Raw genomic sequence first — 23324 nt, 5'->3', positions numbered from 1 at the left:
ATATAATTAAACTATTTCCAGTGACGTGTTATGCATATCGACTAGTTTGTCTATCTGTTGATCGGTGTTCACATAAAAGATATTAGTTAACGTTAGCTTACATACTTAGTGAGCATAAGGAACGTTTTTTATGTTGAATATGAAAATGGATGGTCGAAACAGAAGTTGCATACACCAAAGCTGGTAAGTCGTGTTTTTTTTAATGGTTGGCGAGCCTAGCTATTGCCTAGAGCTAAGTGGTCACGTTCACCCATAGACTGGAACTGCAGTTGCCTGTGTTATTGCAGCATTTGATAGTTTTCCCGGAAAGTGATATTAAACTGTAAAGTAAATAAGTTTTTGTTTTTAGAATATAAAGATATAAAAATACTCGTGGATTTCGTTTTGTTATATGGAATACAACATAACCCACACAGGACACATACAATTGTGCATGTATAGTTGACTAAATTTTCGCTCACGGCGTCGTCGCCCGCGCGTGTGTGGGGCGTGGTTTTAGACACCCTATGTCCTTCTATGTTACTATGTACCCCTGAGAATGTGTATGCAAAATTTCACGATGAATTGCTTGAAATGATGTTAATTGTCTGGCTCTATCAAGATATAAGATTTTTGATATCTAATTGTCGTATTGATATCCAAAATCCATATATTTGCTAAGAATAAGATTAAAATGAATGAAGAAATGTTCAAAGTGACTCTGGCTCACAAACGAAGCTAATGAAAAACGTGATTTTTCCTATGTAATCAAATTTGCGTGTCTTTGGTATATCTTTATATGAAGCGAGGTATAAGATCTTTGCTTGAGTATTTCATATATCAATGACTGCCTCAGTTAGATAAAAGGTTGCCGATCTCGAGGTCCTGGGTTCAAATGTCTGAATAAAGGTCGGGCCAATAAAAATAGCCGAGATGGCCTAGTGGTTAGAACGCGTGCATCTTAACCGATGATCGTGGGTTCAAACCCGGGCAAGCACCACTGAATTATCATGTGCTTAATTTTGTGTTTATAATTCATCTCGTGCTTGACGGTGAAGGAAAACATCGTGAGGAAACCTGCATGTGTCTAATTTCATTGAAATTATGCCACATGTGTATTCTACCAACCCGCATTGGAGCAGCGTGGTAGAATAAGCTCCAAACCTTCTCCTCAAAAGGGAGAGGAGGCCTTAGCCCAGCAGTGGGACATTAACGGGCTGTTACTACTACTACAATAAAAATTTATTAGGTTTTTCTGTCGAAGAATCTCAGTAGCGGACCGGAGTATAGAAGATTTCGGAGTATAGAAGATTTTGTACACTACCCCCCCAGTCCCCGTACCTCGGAAAGCACGTAAAGATGTTGGTCCCTCGCCTGAATTCTTTCAGGGCATTTCGGATTTCCGTACTATCCTATTATGTGTGTAGGGAATAGAGAGTGCACCTGTGTTTGCGCACGTACTTGTGCACTATAATATATACTGGGCAGTTTGCTGATCTCTCTTGAGATTGGTCGTTGTGACTGAAATCGGTCAGAAGAACGTCAGTCATCTAAGTCAGTATAACGTACATAAAGATAAACAAAAAAACTTTAAAATTTTAAACGTAATGATATTTCTTTATTTCTTTCGGTGAGATCCGAATAACGATGAAGACTGAAACACTGAGGGGGAGGAATTTTAGGTACTTTACCTTAAAGTGGTTGAAGCTAGTTACTGAAAATGATAAAGCACTTTATGAAAATCAAAGAGATACTATAAGGCTTGTTTTACCCGTATCAGTATATAAATCTGACAAAAATGCATGGATCAAATGATTGCTGGATCTCGTTTAGAATTTAAGAAAATGTTTGTGTGTAATTTATACCAATTTGTATATTTTTATATGTCAATCGCGCAATCAACATAACGCATTTTTTTTAAATAAATGTGCAGTATATTCAAAATAATATATAGCCAGATGGCCTAGTGGTTAGAACGCGTGAATCTTAACCTATGATCGTGGGTTCAAACCCGGGCAAGCACTACTGAATTTGCATGTGCTTAATTTGTGATTATAATTCGTCTCGTGCTTGACGGTGAACGAAAACATCGTGAGGAAACCTGCATCTAATTTCATTGAAATTACGCCACATGTGTATTCTACCAACCCGCATTGGAGCAGCGTGGTGAAATTAGCTTTAAACCTTCTCCTCAACAGGGAGAGGAGGCCTTAGCCCAGCAGTGGGACATTAACAGGATGTTACTGTATATTAAAAATTGCTTTAAAGTTATGTGTTTGTAACCACTTTGTAACTTGTAAGAAAATTACATCGATAACCGCATTGTTGCATCAAGGCGTAGACAATGAAGTAACAACGTCCCTCACCCTTAAGAGGCTTGTATTACAGTTAACGTGGTTACTGGCTATTACTTTTTTTTTCTTTTCAACTAGTCGTCGCCCATTGGTCGAGTTTCGACCATAATTCATCGCTAATAAAATTGAGACTTGATATCATTGAATTTTGATATATTGTTTTTAATGCCAGTAGCTTATGTTTTATTTCTGGTAAGTTACAAAATTCGACAGCAATTGCAGATTATGTACTACAGCCTAAATAGATTATATGACTTTTTTTTTCTTTGAATTGATGCTTAGCTGGACGTAGCCGTATCATTATTACTATATATATTTTATAATAAAATAAATATAATATTCTTACAAACCAGAAGTGAAAATGACTTTTTTTTTAAATAATACATATATAAGTATTTGACTTTATAATAAGAAATACACAAATAACAAACAAAACAATCATTAATTACTTTAAATGCTAACAAAACCAACAAAAATGATAATTCAGGTTACTGTATGTTCGAAGCACCCAAACTTCCCGCCAAAAGTAATATTCTTCATCAATGACGGGCGATGACGCACTTTTCTTTTTTTTAAATATATTCCAGTGCAAGGAATTGATACATTCGGTCGAAGATCGTTAAGAATATATATATTTTTAAAATTGACATATTTTTTAAATTTTGTGTGTTGCAATTGATATTTGCAGCATGAAAGTAAATGATGAATGTTTTATTTAATGTAATACAATGTATTAGTAACACATCTTATAAATACGTAATGGACAGCTATCGGCATCCTATAAACTTCGTCTTTTTTTGTTTCGATAAATTACCACTAAAAGGTTCAATGAATATTTTAATGTCAAGAAAATATCTGTGTGATGAGTTACGATTATTATTTTTATATTCTTCGATTTTAGTTTATAAACCGACACTCTACTTGCACGGAGTTCTTTTAAGTGATGTGTTTACAATTCGTCTCGTGCCCTGCGGTTAGGGAAAACATCGTGAGAAAAGCTGCATGTGACTCGTGAAATTCTAAAAGACGTGTGTGTTATCCATCAAACCGCGGGGTGGTAGTGTGCGGGAATAAAGTTTCGTAATCGTCTACTTTATAAAAGGGAAGATGTCCTTGTTAAGTTCAAGATCACTTGTTTACTTGTAGTTTTGTTTTATACATGTAAATCTATACTCATATTATACATGCGAAAGTAACTCTGCCTTTCTGTTACGCTTTCACGGCTAAACTACTGAATTGATTTTGATGAAATTTGGAATGAAGCAAGTGTGAACTCAAAAAAAAGGGCACAATGGTTGATTAAAAAAAAACGGACAAACATCACTGAGTTTTCATGTGTTCTATTCCTGTTTACAATTCATTTTGTGCTCGAAGATGAAATAAAACATCGTGAGGAAACCATTGTGTGTAGTACGGCGGAATAAGTCCAAAACACCCGCAAGTCGAGGGGGCTTACAGATGTCCATGGCCGGTGATAGTCACTTTCCATCAGGTGAATGTTAAATCGTAAATAGTGTTTCACGTCAGTTATGTCCGGACGATAGCATTTATATAGAGTCCATTTTCATCAGACGGTATACATTCGAAATGCGATCTCGTAATCAAAGCGAGTGGGTTTGATAACACAGAGTAAATCTGCAAATGGATGGGATTTGAACTCATTCACTTTATGAATTTAAAAATCATTTCAATTTTTACTTTTAGCGTATTCCTATTTTTCGTGCAAAATGTTGTACGTGAAAATTTTATACTTTACCGGAGAGCATAGAAAGTAATTCTTGCTATATATTTTTTACTTTTTCTTTTCCAAGGCAACTTTTATATGTATAACAAGAACATGAAAGTTACGTTTGTAACATCAATAATCAAAATTTAAAGCTGGTGAATCTGCAAATCGCAACTACTCGTGAAATATTATTATGTACTTAAACCTTCTCCGAACGCCCTGCGTCTTCTGATATACATTTTATGTATATTGGTTTAGTGTTTTTTTTCAATTCATAAATACATACAAAAGATATTGAAACGGTTTCGTTTTGTAATGCTCTTTTAGAGCTGCAGTTTCGCTGTTACTGCAAACGTTACTTTTGCTCTTCCTCGTTAAACCCGGTGTTCCGTAAATGATCAGTGTGTATGACCTTGCCGATTTGATGTGTGATCGATTAGCATATTTTGTTAATTTTCATAGTAAATATATCACGTATTATATACATTTGTGAAAGAGAATATCTACTGATTATCTTTCCATTTTCATTCAATATTGTTACGTAAAATTTTAAACGTGTTTATATACGTACGTGAATGAAGAATATTTTTATCTTATACCTTATAGCTAAAACAAAGAAATATTAAATTCTAGTTGAACAAATTATAGCTAGAAGGCAAGCTTCTTGTCATAAAAATGTTTATTAAAAATATACGAAAAAACAAAACGTTTACCGGCGTTTTATAAAATATAAAGCCTTTGTGTTTTACTTTTATAAAATACATCGTCAGATTATTATATTTTGTTTCTTGAATGTGAATTGTTTTCTTTTAGAACTTTTTATATTAATGTTACCATATCGTTATTAAGTTCCTTTCGTTTTTATATAGTCTTATGCGTCTAACACGTCCATACAAATAAGTGCGAAATCACATTTGCTTCATTGTTTTGTATTGTTTGAATCTCAGTAGAATTCATACAAATTTATTCCACACTCTCACCTTAATAACTATAACTAACTATCGTCCTATTTTCATGATGTAAATGCTTAAAAGCAGCGGTCGACAGCGCGATCGAGCGAAGGAAAAGCCACTGTAGCGCGGTATTTTATGTAAATTACGACGAACCGCTTGAAACGTAGCGTCTGTGAAGTGTTTTTGTAAGCTCTCTCGCAGTGTCACAATAAAGTACCTGGAGTTCTAGCCCAAGCAGATCCGTTGAATTTTCATAGGTTAAAGAAATGTTTCGAATTTAAATCTGCCCCACGTGGATCCACCAATCCGCATTGGAGTAGTCTGGTGGAATAAGCTTCAAATCTTCTCCTCAAAAGGAGAGGAATATCTTGCCTGGATAAGAGTCAGTGACACAGGTTGTTACTTAACTTAGCCGTAGTCACACGAGTGACACGTAAGCCGTGCTTCACTCAGTGTGTACGATATCTAACTCAATTAGTGTAGACTTCATAACTAATATGTACAAGAGATGCTCATTTTAATTAAACTAATATTTTAATTTTGTTTTATATTTTATATTCTCGTCAAGTCTATACGTACAATGTTGTTGAAATATTTTGTCATGTTTTTACTACAAATATATTTTCAATCGTAAATATGACATAACCGAAAGTGCCCAGTCGAACCGCGTCATCGTTTAATTTCCTGTCGAAAAGAAAGCTGCGTCATATGATACGGTATGAAAGTGACATTACAGGTACAAGGAGGCATGTTCATGTAATGGAAAAAGTCATGGCTAAAGTGCTAATCTACTAACGTCTAATTGTACGAATCTATTGCATCTGATAACAGTTTAATCACAGTTCGGATGAAGATAGTATACATAGTAACATTTTGCATAGTTTATCTTATAGAAACCACGTATATCAATAAACACAAACGGGACGATCTCTGTCTAAACACATAGTGTCAATGTTTATTGGCGAACACTCATTGAATATTCATAAACTAGGCGTTATCTTGCATACGAATCATACATCGAGATTTATGTGATTTATGTTGATTCTTAAACCACTTTGGATATATGATATTAATGGATTGTTTTTTATGAAGATCTGTTCAAGTTGAGTTTGAAGATCATCAGATCACAGGCACTGAAGTCTTCTCTCCAAGCTGCCGGCATATGGTCTGCCTGCTCAGCTATGCACCTGGATTGCCAGCTTCCTACACAAGCGTAGCCTTCGTGTTTTAGTTGATGGTTGCGCTTCACAATTCTATGTAGTGAATGCTGGGGTCCCCCAGGGATCTGTGCTATCTCCCACACTCTTTCTTTTGCATATCAATGATATGCTCTCTCTTGGGAACATACATTGCTATGCAGACGATAGTACAGTGCATGGTGGATACCACGGACGCGCAGTGGCTGGGCGAGCGGAAATTGAGGAGAGGCGGAAGAATCTTGTCATTGAACTCGATAGGACGTTAGAGCTCATCGCCAAATGGGACTCTGATAATCTTGTTGAGTTTAATGCCAAGAAAACACAGGTATGCGCTCTCACGGCGAAAAAGTCAACATTTTTCCCTCTTCCCTCCCTCTGTGGTACTCCGCTGGTGATGCAAAGCAAAATCGCCATGCTGGGGATTGACGTTCGCTGCGACCTTAGTCCAAAGGATTACATCGAGGCTGTTATAAAAACAGCTTCACGGAAACTCGGAGTTCTGAACAAGGTGCGGCGCTTTTTCACGCCACAACAACTGTGCCTGCTGTACAAAACACAGGTACGGTCTTGCGTGGAATATTGCTCGCACCTTTGGGATGGCTCCGCTAAGTACCTACTTGAGGCCTTGGACCGGTTGCAGCGACGTGCCGTACGCATTATTGGCGACGTAAAGGTCACAAACACCCTTGAACCTTTACAATTGCGTCGTGAGATAGCAGCACTGAGCGCTTTCTATCGACTGTATCACGGCGAGTGCTCTGAGGAATTATTCTCTCTAATTCCTGCTTCCCCCTTCCTTCTTAAGTCCACGCGAGCTGGTTCTCGATGTCACCGCCTAACTGTGACATCAATTCCATCGCGAACAAAGAAATTTGGCAACTCCTTTCTTTGTCGCACTTCCAAAAAATGGAATTCCTTACCAGCTCACGTTTTCCCCTCCTCTTACAACCCGGGTTCCTTCAAACGAGGCGTGAAGAGGCATCTTGCGGGCCGGCAAGGCGAAGGCGGCTAGTGCAGAACGTTTTTCCCGTCTGTACTGGCCGTCGTCGCGTTTGGACTCTACTACCACTTACCAACAGGTGGAGTAGAGTCATTTGCCCTCCCGGCGAATATAAAAAAAAAAAAGATCATTTCCTACATCAGAAAAGGGTCTTACCAACTTTCACAGGGCCGATTGATTTAAAACTGCGATAACCCGACACGACGACGCTTGTATGAAAATATTTCTAGGTACTTATAATAAAGCTAAAGTGCCAACAAACACATTTTTGTTTCTTTTTTTGGATTTTTTCTTATTTGTTTATAATTATTGATTTCGCATTTAGATGTTATTAAATCGGTTAAGTTTTTGGACAGTTTTATATATGTTGTAAAGTGTTGATTTCTGTTTTTGTATGTATGTAAATAATAATGCGTACGTAAATGTGTACCCGCACGTAAGTATTTACGCACACAGGCTCACTCGCTGTAACACATGTTTCTTTTAAATAAAATCATATTTAAAATTACTTTACGACAACGATTTGAGTTGAAAACGAATAAAAAAATTTAAAATATTGTGTTATAAAAATATACAAACTTTATAAGTATTTAATTTTATATTACTAATTACAATGCTATGCTACAAAGGAAAATGCATCGATGAAAACTGTATAAAGTATTAAGTCGTGAATCTTTAATCCACAGCTCAAGCTCTATTAAAGATACTCTCTATGTTTTGGAATTCAATTATTACGACTACAAAGTAAATAGATTTAAATATAATAACTAAAACACATAATTGCATAGATTTTTTACAATTTTGCGAGGAGCAATATGTACTGTGATGATCAGTTATTGAATTGTTTAAAATCCATGATTAATTTAAATTGACATTATGTATAAATATGATTTTGTCTAAAGAATCGAAATATTAAATGAAACGTATATAAGTAATCAAATATAAACCCAATTATTTGTAAAGAGCAGAGCAGAGTTCGAAAAATAAATGTCTGTGAAGCGATTGTGATATTTAACTTGCGTGATAAGTTTTTTTTAAATGAAACGAAAAACGAAATGTATATGAAACGTTGTTTGTAAACTAAAAAATTGTTATTTGTTTTTTTTTTCGGTTGAACATTAGTGAACCATTATTTTTATAAACGTTAGTGTTGATTCGAGTTTAACAACTGATATACTACTAATACCAAATTCATATATATTATTTATATTTGTAAAAAACGCATAGTTTGATCTTACGTGACATCAGTAAAACTTATATTGCTTCAGTAAAGTTGACTCAAAATCGATGCTGAAATATGACTCCCATCGCGCCCAAAGTAAAAATCTTCGGTAATAATACTTTAGTACAACATCGGAAAAATAAAGGGCAGGTATCGTTTTATACTTGATCAATTAATATTAATGGTTTCTACAACAAAAGCGGAAATTGATACGCTATAAGTGTATTTGCTATTGCTTTATAGAGCGATGCAATTAACTGGATGCAAGTCGGGCTTTTGTCCGAAGTGCATGAGCTATTTGTCGAGCCTTCGTCATTCGTTGATAAATTCACCGCATATAATCTCAGCGTTAAAAGTCTGGACTTATGAATACATCTGTATTTATATGAATATGTATTATTTGAAAGAGCAATTACTTACAGATAAATATTTTTTTTTTAAGCTGAGATGGCCTAGTGGTTAGAATGCGTGAATCTTAACCGATGGTCGTGGGTTCGAATCCGGGCAAGCACCACTGAATTTTCATGTGCTTAATTTGTGTTTATAATTCGTCTCCTGCTTGACGGTGAAGTAAAACATCGTGAGGAAACCTGCATGTGTCTAATTTCATTGAAATTCTGCCACATGTGTATTCTACCAACCCGAATTGGAGCAGCGTGGTGGAATAAGCTCCAAACCTTCTCCTCAAAAGGGAGAGGAGGCCTTAGCCCAGCAGTGGGACATTAACAGGCTGTTACTGTTACTTAAATAATATTTTAATTGTTAAGAATTAAAATACCCATTTAATAATCAGAAAAGAGTTACTACTTATTTTTTTTAAACGGATTTTACATATTTTAAATTTAATTTTATCTTGTCAAAAGTTCTTGAATGAAGTAAAAAATTAATTTCGTCCAGGAGTCATTGGCACCATCAGGTATTAGAAAAAGAATTCCTCGCATCTTTTTATATTTTATATTCGGGTCTTAACTAAGACAATATATTTTTTTATTATTTTGCCCTTCATACCGCCCGTCATCCGTCAAAGAGACATCTGTCGTAATCACTCGCTGACTGTTAGCTGACAAGAAATTTGCGTGTCATCATATCGCTTTTATTTATATTATAATACTGTAAACACATCCCATTAAAACAATCTGACGCGCGAACGTTGTTCGAAGCACCTGATATTACAATGCGATGGCGGATTGTAATATCAACTTAAGTATCTACAGAGCCGGATTTTATAGTACAGTAACCGTTCTTTTCCGAATTTCTTAACTAGGACAATGTTCTCTGCCGGCAGAAATTCAAATTCCGTTATTTTTATACAAAGGATAATTAAAGGCGAACCAAAAAGAAACGATTGCGTACAATGCCGTCGAATGTCGGTCCAATCAATGTGCTCGTTTCAATCCTAGAAAGTAAAGTATAAGTGATCTGGTAACGAAATGAGATCCAAAGCTTTTTTCTCTTTTACGATGTCAAAGGATTATCGACCTTTAATACAGTCAAAGGCTTGACGCAGGACAATTGATTATAAGTGATGGATTTTCGTTCTACAAAAACCACCTGAGAGTAACAAATTTCGACTAAGTCTCTTTATCGTAGTTATCTAGTATTCACAAACAATGCCGCCTCGTGTCACATCGGATTCATTTAAAATAACAACCAACGGCAAATACTTTCTCGCTTCTCAAAGAGATGCTTTGAAGGTTATTCCAATTCAAGCTGTTATACACATGTTACAGTAACAGCCTGTGAATGTCCCACTGCTGGGCTAAGACCTCCTCTCCCTTTTTGAGGAGAAGCTTTGGAGCTTATTCCACCACGCTGCTCCAATACGTGTTGGTGGAATATACATGAAGGTTTCCTCACGATGTTTTCCTTCATCGTCAAGCAAGAAATGAATTATAATAACAAATTTAGCACATGAATATTCAGTGGTCCTTGCCCTGATTCAAACTAACGATCATCGGTTAAAATTCACGCGTTCTTATCACTAGGCCATCTTGGCTTTTATACACATGTTAAAATTCATAAAATCGTCGGACAAATACAGGTTTCCTTATGATCCGTTCTATGAAGATCAGGTTAACTGCATTTTCAATTTCGTATTTTATTTATGTAGATATTTAATAGAGTTACTTGATAGAAAAACACAGAAATAATAAAATTAAATCCGTTTCTTATCTGTGTTGTATTTCGTAGCGAAAAAAAAGTCATTAAAATTCTACGTGACAAAGTGCATTTGAATAATTAACAGGATATGCGTAAGCTTTGATAGGTCAATTACATCAGCCGATTCAATAACGGCACAGTTTCCATCCTGTCCGGTGGGTGCAATATTATTAAGGCAAATACTCTGGATAGGTTCATATTTAATTTATAATATTAGTTTGATTTCTTTCATATTGACAAGTCAAAATAAACTGATTTGAAAAATAAAACACGAGTGCGAGTCGGCGATACGTAACTAACGAACAAATGGGCCACATAATGGCCTTAGAATTGTAAACCATTCTTTGCAGACATTCAATTTAATTTGTTAATGCTTTTTTCGCTTTAAATAAGCAGAAATATATATCACGGCTGGAACAAAAAAAGGTAAGACTATGAATATAAAATAATAACTTAATATTCCGTGACTTCAAATTGTCGAATTGCAAAAACGAATTCATTGGCTTAGTTATTATGGCTGAACAAACAGGCAAACTTTCGGATTTATAATATTAGTCTAGATATTTAAACTGAAGCAGAAGTTTCATCTAATTATAGTCGGCTAAATTCGTATTCGAGACTTCGCTGTCAAGGGGCTTAACTTGCTTTTTGCCCGTTATCATCATTCCACTACAATAGAGTTACGAATTGTTACCAGTCTATCTATATTTAACTATAATAGATATGTGTGTATTCATTGTAGTAACAGCCTGTGAATGTCCCACTGCTGGGCTAAGGCCTCCTCTCCTTTTTTTTTTTTTTAAGGAGAAGGATTTGGAGCTTATTCCACAACTCTGCTCCATGCACATATGACAGAATTTCAGTGAAATTAGACACATGCAGGTTTCCTTACGATGTTTTCCTTCACCGTCAAGCACGAATAATCACAAATTAAGCACATGAAAATTCAGTTGTGCTTGCCTTGGTTAATGTCTGTATGTATGATTTGTGGTGCCCATTTACGGTAGATAATGGTCACCGTAACGTTCCTAAAATTTAACAGGTAGTTAAAATCATTGCACTCTTAAAAAAATATGTACTTCAGTATAATATAAAATAATAATTAGTTTATTTAATGTGAAATTAACCAGTGATATTCTTATCGTAGTTGTAGCGGAAAGTTTTCGCAGGATATTCTTGGAAACATGTTCTGCTAAGTTTAAAGTAACATTTCGCGAGGTAGTTTTTAATCTCAATATTCACTTGATGGTAGTTCATTTCACTGGAGTTTGAAGTCGGTATTTAGTTTAAGAAGTTTTACACTCTTATCTAATTATGTTCAAGTATTGCAAATGAAGTGATTACCAAAATTTCTTTCTCATCATCATTAGTTCTTCTCAAATTGAACTTACTAACATTCGCTGGATATGTCTTTTTTGTATACACTGGATAAACTAACATTATATATAAATCAACTGGTGGTAGGGTTTTGTGCAAGCTCGTCTGGATAGATACCACCAACTCATCAGATATTCTACCGCAAAACAGCAGTACTTGGTATTGTTGTGTTACCGTTTGAAGGGTGAGAGCCAGTGTATATACAGGCACAAGGGACATAACATCTTTGTTCCCAAAGTTGGTGGCGCATTGGCGATGTAAGCGATGGTTAACATTTCTTACAATGTCAATGTCTATGGGCGTTCGTATGACGAATTACCATCAGGTAAACCATATGCTCGTCCGCCTACCTAAACTACATAAAAAAAAATCCGTACTCTATATAAAAAGTAAAATCCTGTGTTATTTATTGTGGAATACGGATAAAAATCATTTATATACCGATAAAGTTTTCCTAACTTTAATTAAAACATAAGTTTTACAACAGTAACAGTAACAGGCTGTTAATATCCCACTGCTGGGCCAAGGCCTCCTCTCCCTTTTGAGGAGAAGGTTTGGAGCTTATTCCACCACGCTGCTCCAATGCAGGTTGGTAGAATACACACGTAGCAGAATTTCAATGAAATTAGACACATGCAGGTTTCCTCACGATGTTTTCCTTCACCGTCAAGCACGAGATGAATTATAAACTCAAATTAAGCACATGAAAATTCCGTGGTGCTTGCCCGGGTTTGAACCCACGATCGTCGGTTAAGATTCACGCGTTCTAACCACTAGGCCATCTCGACTCTTTTTAAAAGTTTTATATTTTAAATGAAATAATTTAATTTTAAGTCCCGTGTCTATGTTAAAATACTTAATTGAAATTATAATCAATGGAAAAATGTTTTTGTTACAGATTCCGTTCCTGAACGCAATCAACAGATTGGTAAGGATACCTACAATTACGTGACGTTTGTCTGCCTTTCGATTGGGTAAAATAACATTTTTAAATGTCCGTTGTGGATTTCAATTGGAAATCGCAGGTTATATTTCAGATACCCATTATTAATTTACATTTTATACTACTATTTGCAATCCGTTTCACCGAGTGAATTAAGGAAGAACTCATATTAATATAATAATAAGAAAATAATAGTTATATAAGCACAGCGGGTTAAACTGCCCTTTAAGCAAAAACCAAGATGGATCAGTGAACGGAGAAAATGTGGATTTTAATTGATAATTGTAAGTTCAAATACGGTTTAGCACCGATCAGTTTTTATGGGCTTCTATTGTATATATATATAATATAATTAGGAAAAGAGGATGCTTTTGCTAAGTTGCGGGACATTTATAATTATTTCAGTTTTTAGAGCACGTAATATATCGTCGCTTGTACGTTTTTAAATTTTGTCCATGTTTTTAACTGTTTCTTATTGTTCCAATTCCACTAAAGACCAGATGCAGGTCACACAAACTCGGCTTTATGATATAAGTAAAGTTGTCTAGTAAGCAGAAGTTTAAATGATTCTCCTTCAATATCCGCAAATCAATCGAACAAAACTCTATTCTGGTAAACGAAGGTCAACAACCTGATTCCAGTAGCCCAAACAAACGGAAAGCGCAATATTAATAAATATTTCCTCTTCTGACTACACGATCTCATTGCTATGGTGGTAAGGTTCATAATGGTTCGATATCGAGTGCGATGTCAGTCTGACATTGGACGTGTAATTGCGAGTTTCACGCGTGACTGGGTGGAGCCATGCTGATGGTATGTCCCGGGAATTGAGGATTCGTTAGAGCTGTCTCGATTTCAATTTTGTCCCTCAACTGCTTATAGTGTGAATGTATTTAGTGTTGGAAACATTTTGTATCTGTGTTTAGAAATTGTTTGCAAAATTTGTCGGTATTTCGGCCATTACCCGAACTGTATTTTCAAAGAAATTTAGTTTGTTGTTATGAAAATAAGTAGTAATTTTTAAGTAGTTTTTGCGTAATCGAAAAGCAAACAATTGCTTTATCTGCAAGTTGGATTGTATCTTTGTTAAAAGAGATTAGAATGCGTTTCTGCAAGTGTCAATTAAAAATCAAAATATGCTTTATATAAGGAAGTGCTGTTAACACCACAAACGTGTTACAGGATAAAATGAAATCTTTCGAATCCTCGTTTCTGATACGCTGGAACCACCTACAATATGGGTACCTTCTAGTCAAGAGTGAATAGGCATCTTCTAGGCAAGCGCGCTCCACCTTGACTGTATCTTCACTTTCCATCAGGTGTGATAACAGTCAAGCGCTAACCTATACATTTAAAAAAAATTAAATGTTAACTGATAAAATTATCTGACTATGTTAGTTAAATTTAATTCGTACGGCCGTCTTTTTTTAAATCATAGGTCGGACGAATGGACAAACTGATAGTAAGTAAGTGGTCACTACTGCCCATAAACATTGGCCCCGTAGAAAATACTAATCATCCCTTATAATTAACACTCCAACTACTAGGGCATCTAACTTAGACTAATGTCCCTTGTGCCTGTCGTTACACTGGCTCTCTCACCCTTCCGACAAGAACACAACAATACTAAGTATTGCCGTTTGGCGGTAGAATATGTGATGTGATGCATAAAGCCCTACCACCAAGTACTGCCCTTTTATGTAAGAGAAAGCAAACGAGCAGGAGGCTCGAGGATCACCTGATGGAAAGTGACTACCACGGTCCATAAACACCTGCAACACCCGAAAGGCTGTAGGTGATACATTATACTATACAAATAATGAAAATTGTCGGAGTAACCTATATGATTTTGTGAAAGGTTAAAAGTACGCAGTGTTCATGTTGAGTATAAAATTTATACAAACATCACCGACTGATCCCAACTGACAGCGGGTGTAATTAAAGAGAGTTGCTGTAGTTGTAACAAAAGTGATAAATGCTACGTGTATGTGTGGCTGTGAACCGCAAGTTATTATAATGAGTTTTAATATGATCATAACACTAAAACCTTTTTGGTAACCGAGGTATAATAAAAGTAATAAATGGTAATACAGATTGTGATAACAATATACAATAATGACAATGGTTGCTACGATGTAGCTGTATGTTAGACAGATTGTTGGCTTAGAACGATATATTTTTATTATTATATACCTAATAAAAGTTATATAAATTATGTGCATTAAGCATATGGTACTAGAATTTTAATTTATTAATAACATTTTGTTGCAGTTTATTTAATTATTTAGTTTCTATTTAACATACACAGTAAGCATGCAGTTAGTGATTCCAATGTGTAGTTCGTATTTTTAAAGCATAAAAAATTGGGTCGATATACATATAATAGCAACTTAGCTATTTCGATATTTCCACAAAAGTTTTCTGTAAGAAATTTCGATACTTTATGCTCGACCCGATCGTAAAATCCTTATACAACTTATGGAGATACACTATTTTGATGCTGTTAATAATATGCCAATGCCTTATAGCACCATCTGACATTTCTTGAATATAGTTTATTCTCTTCAAGTAAATATTAACTTACATGTTTTGGAATAAATATTAAGATGCATATTATAAACCATTTCGCACTTTATTATTTATTACGGCGGCAGAGACGGCTGAGCGATAGAGCTGTCTTTGTCTATGTTCGGTGGTACGGAGTCCATCACGATATTGTATCAAAATAAACTCGATGTATGTAGACAAGTTTACGGGAGCAAGACAGACGTTTTTTAAAAAGATATAATATATTTGAATTTTAAAATATTTTATCATATTTAAATTGACACGAGCGAACAGAGGTTTATATCCTGGTCGAATGTTCTTTTCCTTTTAACAAATCGTTTCCCAGGACATACGATCCCAAAGCATGGAATGACACAATGAATAACATTCCGCTGATTAAGCATTCACTTCTATAGTCTTCATGCTTTGGGCTAACATAACTAGGTACCAAAGATTTATTATTACAAATAACAATCAACTATAATTAGGTATAGGTACTAGGTAGGTAAACCGACAGTTTCGCCTTGGAGGTGTGGACTGGTCGGTTTCTCAAACGCAAGTGTTTGTTACACAGTCCCCCCACTTTCCAACACGAATCTGTCCACGTGACTTCAACAACAAATGACGTCACCGCATTTACCCGTTACTATAATCAAGTAATTGTAATGTTACTATAATGTACGGTTACTATAATCAAGTCGGAGACTTAATTAAAATTATTGTTTTTCCACGACATATATATACTTACTAAATTAATCATTTGCCTAAATGAAAAAGAATTGATGATTGGAAAAAATAATAATGACAACAGCTTTAGCTGTAGCCGAACCTTTTGTCGTCGCATATTAGATTAAACATGACTTTGCTTTATTACACACTGCAGTCGTCCGTCCGTTCGTTATTTACATCGAGTATATACATGACAAGACAATATAATATTGCTCGATTTCTCTTAACTTTTATATATAATAACAGTACATAAATGTCCCACTACTGTGTTATGGTGGTCTAACACATATTCTTATGATTGGCTCTAAATGGATGGATCTTTGTTACCCTTTCGCGTAAAAACTATTAAACGGATTTAAAATATAGATAGTTTATACTCTGACTTAATACATAGGCAGTTTAACAGCCCATCCCCTAACACACGGTTTTATCCGCAATCGGAAGTTAGTTATTTTAATATTCATTGATATACGAGATCGGAGAAAATTGATCCGAGATGGCCCAGTGGTAAGAACGCGTGAATCTTAACCGATGATCTCGGGTTCAAACCCGGGCACTACAGAATTTTCATGTGCTTAATTTGTGATTATAATTCATATCGTGCTTGACGGTGACGGAAAACATCGTGAGGAAACCTGCATGTTTCTAATTTCACTGATATTCTGTCACATGTGTATTCCACCAACCCGCATTAGAGCAGCGTGGTGGAAGAAGCTCCAAAACGTTCTGCTCAAAAAGGTAGAGGATGCCTTAGCCCAGCAGTGGGACATCCATAGGCTATTACTGTACTGTAAGTCTGATATACGAATACATGTATTAGAATCACACCCGACACATGCACGATGTTTTCCTTGACGTCTGGTAATGGAATGAATTATACACACATTAAAACTGAGTGAGACTTCTCAGAACTTATCCGTTAATTTTCGATTACGGTTCCTGAGGGGATGTGATGCGTACACATTGTGTCATCTTGACTTAACATAATCTGTACTTAAAAGTTCTCTTAATCATGACTAATATGTATTTAGAATTTAATTAGATATTTAACATTTTTTTTTTTCAAATAATATTTTGCTTTTTTAAGTTATCAAAACGCCTCCGGTTGTCTTATATACCTTAACTTCATAAATCAAAAGTCGACACCCAAACACGACGTAACCCAACGTTTTCTCGTAATTTATAAAATTATGTATTTTCTCAGAAAGTTAATGAGAAACCTTTTAGCAATTATTCGACCTCGGTACGGAGGTTAAAAGCTAAAACTCGAGGTCACGTGTCGTGAGGTTGTCGACGCTACCATCAATTTCCACCTGGTGATCGAATTATTTTTCGAAATGGATTTTGTCACGGGTCCCAATTTCGTATAATGAAATTTCTGACATAAGCACTTTTTATTTTTACAAATAATATTATATGTATGTATTAGATTTGTAAATTTGGGTTGTGTTTTGAAATCAGTGTATTGTTTGTCTCCGGATTCGCGCTTAAAGTACTAATCTGATTGGTATGTACTTATAACTCATTATTCTCAAGCGAGAATAGCCATCAACATAGCACGGTTACGACATAGTTCACAAATGAGCGCGCAAACATGTGTACACGCCTTTACGCTACCAAATCCGATCTGACACATCCGAAAAAAGTGAAGGTGCAAGATCAACAGCTTTACGTGCTGCTAATTTCCATATTGAGAATTTCTCGACGGAAAAACCCTATAGATTTTTATTACTTGATCCGGGCTTTGAACCCAGAACCTCGGGATCGACGGCCGGGTATACACAGGTTAGCAACAGCCTATTAACGTTTCTCCAGCGAATGAGATTATTTTTAATCGTGATAAAAGGAGAGTATTCATTAAAATTAATTGATTTCATCCTTATAATACTCTTAACAGACTAAACAATCTAATTATTTTAGCTTTACAAAATAATTGTAGCTGTTATTTACAAAATATTAGAAACGCTCTTAAATATACATATATATTTTATTTGAATAGAGATGTTATTATATAAAACAATATGATGACGTACTAAATTTTAAAACTGATTTTGTCTCAGGAACTTTACGACAGTCTCATTGATTTCAAAGGATGTCAAACTTAGATGGTAAACTCAAATCTCTATCTGCATAAGAAATATCTACTCTCGCAATATTGTCGACCAAGTGGGACAGGCTTACGAGACGACATTCAGTACTCCTTACCCCAGTTTTTTAAGTCCTGTGCCCTCATTGTACGATACTGTAATATATATGAATAACGCTTTTGTCTTTTTTTTTACTACGTAATAGTGATCTATACCGAATAGTAATATATTTATTTCATTATTGGTTTGTTTTATGCGGTTTTTATACTGGCTTACTCACCGTTCCAACCGGTACATAATAATTCTAAGTAGGACTGTTGTTTTGCGATAGAGTATCTGATTAGTGGGTGGTACCTATCCAGACGAGCTTGTACAAAGCGTTACTCCCAAGTAATATATATATATGTGAAGAATAATATCTTTCTTTTATGTGCTGTAGTACACTTTAGTATTTTTGTTATTGACTCAAGAAGTCAAAATCTAAGCGGTAACATGCTACGGCTCGACTTGTATACCGTTAACGTTTTGCGATTTTTGTATTTTCAAACTGAATGTTATCGTGACGTTTTAAAAAGTTAAGTAAGTGGTTTTTCATGCTTTTCTATAGACCTTTTTAAGAAATACATCTCTACCGTACAAGGTTTCCGTGTATCTGTTCAAGTTCTACGAGCGTTATTTACGAAATGCCCACAACGGTGACTGTTTTTATAATAAGATATTCTTGTCTCGCCTGACAATGGCCACTATTTTTAACGTAATTCAACTTGATATATTGCTCATATTTGACTTTTAAAATGACTGCTAAAATAATTACGACAATGTATTTAATTAAAGTTTTCAGTGCCAATTTGATAATAAAAAGTTAACCTATTCTTGTGAAAATGAAAATGTTCGCTGCTTATATAAAGCAATTCTGGAAAACAAATTCGAAATTTTACGTACATATATTTAAAATAAAGTATAATACATGTTATATACTTAATAAATCAATGGTATACGACGTGACAGTCGCATGTTTGATCCCTTGAACAATTATTAATCACGTACATGCTTTACACCAAAAGCACTTTAAACTGATATTTGACTTTCATTACATATAATGATATCCTGGGACATTATTCACACACGGCCATCTGGTCCCAAACTTAACAGAACTTGAACTATGGAAACCAGACAACTGATATACCAAATATACTACTTTTCTACTTTAAATTTTTCTTTCTTGGATGTGCCAGAAGAAAAATCTTATGGTGGTCTTTTTACATTTTTTGTGTCTATTTCATTTCTATTATAATATATTGTTAAATAATATTTAATATTTTAAAGAAGAAGTAGGCCAGCCTTTGCATAAGATAAAATATTATTCGAGCTCCTTCGCCTGTGTATCTTTTGTGTGCGTTCATTGCGTTCGTACTTTACACATCCTCGGAACCTTTTTATTTCTGCTATCTGTATTCGTGTACTCGGCCCCTCTGCTCGCTTTTTCGTTTGTATACACTTTCGACACGGTGATGCCGTTGTTAGAACTCTTTAAAACTTTTATCCTTTGATATGGGCTGTAAGTAGTAGGAGCTAAAGCTTCTTTTTTTTATAATTTTACTTCACCGTCGAGCACAATTGAAATTAATACAAATTAAACATATGAAAATCAAATAGTCTGTTTGTGTGCTCGGGTTTTTAACCACTGGGCCATTTCCACTCTTTTTTCATATTATGAATAATACATAAAATAATATGAACTCCATTTTTTATCTTATCGATGATAGGTCTTTGTGCTGGCCTGTATGTATACCTTTAATATTAAATTTTACTCATACATCAGGCCCAAAAACGATTCAATAGAAAAAAAATTACTTACCAGCAAAAACCTTTGTCAGCGTGGGATTATATTTATTACGAAATTCTTTCAACACTATTTTAGCGTAAAAAATGTCTGTTTGAATTACATATGTAAAATATTTAAATTATGAAATAAGCCTGTGAATGTCCCACTGCTAGGCTAAGGCCTCCTCTCCTTTTTTTGAGAAGGTTTGGAGCTTATTCCACTACGCTGCTCTAATGCAGGTTGGTGAAATACACAAGTGGCAGAATTGCAGTAAAATTAGACACATGCAGGTTTCGTCACGATGTTTTCCTTCACCGTCAAGCACGAGATAAATTATAAACACATGAAAATTCAGAGGTGCTGCCCGGGCTTGAACCCACGATCATTGGTTAATATTCACGCGTTCTAACCACTGGGCCATCTCAGCTATATACTTTTATTTTTTTGTATAGATATCCTTATAAACGATTGGTCGGTAGCAAGTAGGTCGTTCGTTCCTCGCGAAGCCTTGCCACATTTTCTCATTCCTTGTCCCAGTCTTTAATTTTCTTTGTATTTTCTATACGAATGGTTTATTATTCAGAAATAATCGTCTTCGCGCGCACTCTCCGTTCCTACTTTTATATTTGTGATAACAATGTTTTATTGTTTCCGTTATTAAAAGTACCAAAGGGAATAAAACTAGATTCTAGAGATTTCTACTAAGTTTTTATTATACGTAACTCGGGCACTCGATCTCTTCGCTTCGACAGGACGTTGTTGGCATCTGGAGCAAATTAATGTGCAGAAGATTATTATTGTGAATTTTATATTATTAATCTTAGTACTTTTAAAGTATAAGGTATTAAATATTTTATTCAGAGAAATGTCCCAGTGGTTAGAATATATTGACTTAGAAATTTCGTGTTCACTGATATTTATGTGCTTTAATATGATAATTGTAATAATTTTAGTCATCTCGTGATAGGCGTTGAAGGAAAATATCACGAGGAAATGAGTACGTGTTCTTTTTATAAATATTTTAAGTGAAAATCATTGATAGACAGGATGGCAGGATTTCGTTCGAGATAGTAAACAGATTACCCCGCGATGGTTTCCTCAAACAAGAACGTATGGTATAGGTCACAATTCTTACCCGTATTTGAATCCACTATCTCGGCCCATTAAGATTATATATACATTCTTACACAACACGTAGAATCTTATTTCGTTAATGTTAACGTCCTTCAAAGACATTTTGTCTTTTCGAAACAGCGCAGTCTTTGCAGACAAAACCCGTCTTTTATATCTCGTAGAGTCCTTTACTTGTATTCACGTTGCTTAACTTTACACTGCTATTGAGGAAGTTACTAATGTAACAAAGGATAGAAATAATCTTAAGATTTCGTTAGAATTTACAATTAGAAATTTTTAATGTATATTTTTGTATGTTCGTTTTTAATAATATTATTATATTATTTATAATTATTATAAAAAACAAAATATATTTTCATTAAGTTTATTTTAATGGTTAATATAATCTATTTATTTGTTTTTAAACTGCCTTATACTAAAATATTCATTTAAGTTGAAATCAATTATTTATTGAGACTATATTAATACATTATATCTTCGAGTATCAGCAAGATCCATCATTCGTGGTCTTAATATGAATCATTTAAAGTATTATAAAACAACATTCAACATTATAACCAACAAAATAGGAGCGTTCTTTACAATTTCCGCTTCCATCATGGCCGCCTGCTAACTGGCTTTTATGTAACGGCTGCAGTTGAAAATTGCGCAACGTCCAACAGAAATGCTACAGCCTTGATGTCAGCAAATATAAATAGCTTCTCTGGCTTGCCATCTTCCACGTCACTTGGAGCTGAAGTTCCAATTACTGGTAGACCATACTAAAACTAAATACTGGCTTTTAAAGTAACGAATCTTTTTAGAGTATTTATTTTCATCTTCGTAATTTTCAATAATATGTGTATAAGTATAATGCAATCATCCAGCTTTTAAAACGCTGGTCAACTCAAATCAACTAGTTACACTTTAATCTCAATTGTCATTGGTCGATGGCAGCCTATAACGTAATAGGCGACCAATGAGCTTTCAGTATTTAGTCGAATTAGTCTTATAACTTAACTTCATATAAATTTAGTGACTTCGATCAGCGTTTTAGAAATTAGAATTAAGATTATCGCCATAATTTAAAATGAAGCATTATGAAAGTATTGAACTTTATTATTGCTCATTTTGAAAGCTTTATGCAGATAAGGAAATATTTCGGAAATAGATCCAACAACTCGCTCCAATGACTAAGGTATAATCTTGTCTACTCCACATTGTTTCGAGAGCCAGTAGTATTTCTATTGATCTCTCTCGTTTCACCGCAAACTTCGCTACTGTGACGTAATCTCCAATACGCAGCCAATAAGAATTGAAGAGCCCTCGCTCCTCATGTTAGGCTACCCTTTATCTACAACCTCTCAGCTTGTCCTTGCAAGGAACCCCTTACTTTGAAGATTGAATCCATTATGTGATTTATACTTATGCTCGTAAACCTGACGATATTAGTATTGTTTAACCACTTAAAGTAGGACCTTTTTTATTATGTATAATGTAACTTTGATACAACTATTTTGCTATATTTCATTCATATGATATAAAAACGATAATTTTTTTAACGCAACTTTATACCAACGCACATATTTACCCATAATATCTAGGGTTTGAAATATTTGTAAATGAATCCTAACTAATATTATAAGTGTAAAAGTGAGTTTGTTAAGTAAAATTTTCCATTCGCATTGTCAAGGGAACAAAACAAACACCTCTCCCTTTCCTCCTTACACGTGGGCGGAAGTTAGTACAAAATTAATTAAAATCCTGTCAAAGTATGCGCATTATTTCCAAAAATCTTTTCATTTCACGAGTTTTTTTTACTAAAAAACCAGGAATATAAATTCAAAAATATATCATAAAATTTTAAGTGAATGAGTTATGTACTTCCACGCTAAGTTTAAAATTGTAATCAAAATTCAACCGTATTAAGTTTGCGTTAAGGCTTAAAATTTTACTGAAATACTAACCGCAATCCACTGTCGAATTGTACTTAGATCTAGGGATGCGTATTGAAGGGCTCTCCATTCGATAGACTTCTGCCCCGTCCTCTCGTCAGTCCTCAGCATCGCAAGTACTTTTTCTAATTAATAATTAAACTGAACCAGCACTA

The 23324-nt window shown here is 34.8% G+C and overlaps 1 protein-coding gene across 8 annotated transcripts in view; it reads left to right on the top strand.

Annotated features, from left to right (window-relative positions):
* LOC126771627 (stress-activated protein kinase JNK) overlaps positions 1–23324 on the top strand; it is a 112332-nt gene that overhangs the window by 41791 nt on the left and 47217 nt on the right. For all 8 annotated transcript variants that reach the window (XM_050491621.1, XM_050491619.1, XM_050491616.1 and 5 more), the window contains one exon: positions 12869–12898. The gene's annotated coding sequence lies outside the window, so the exon portion shown is untranslated. The remainder of the gene's footprint in view (positions 1–12868; positions 12899–23324) is intronic.

Source organism: Nymphalis io, chromosome 11 (genome assembly GCF_905147045.1).
Source record: "Nymphalis io chromosome 11, ilAglIoxx1.1, whole genome shotgun sequence".
NCBI classification, from domain to species: domain Eukaryota; kingdom Metazoa; phylum Arthropoda; class Insecta; order Lepidoptera; family Nymphalidae; genus Nymphalis; species Nymphalis io.
The sequence above is the reverse complement of the archived record's forward strand: the minus strand, read 5'-3'. Positions and strand labels throughout refer to the sequence as shown.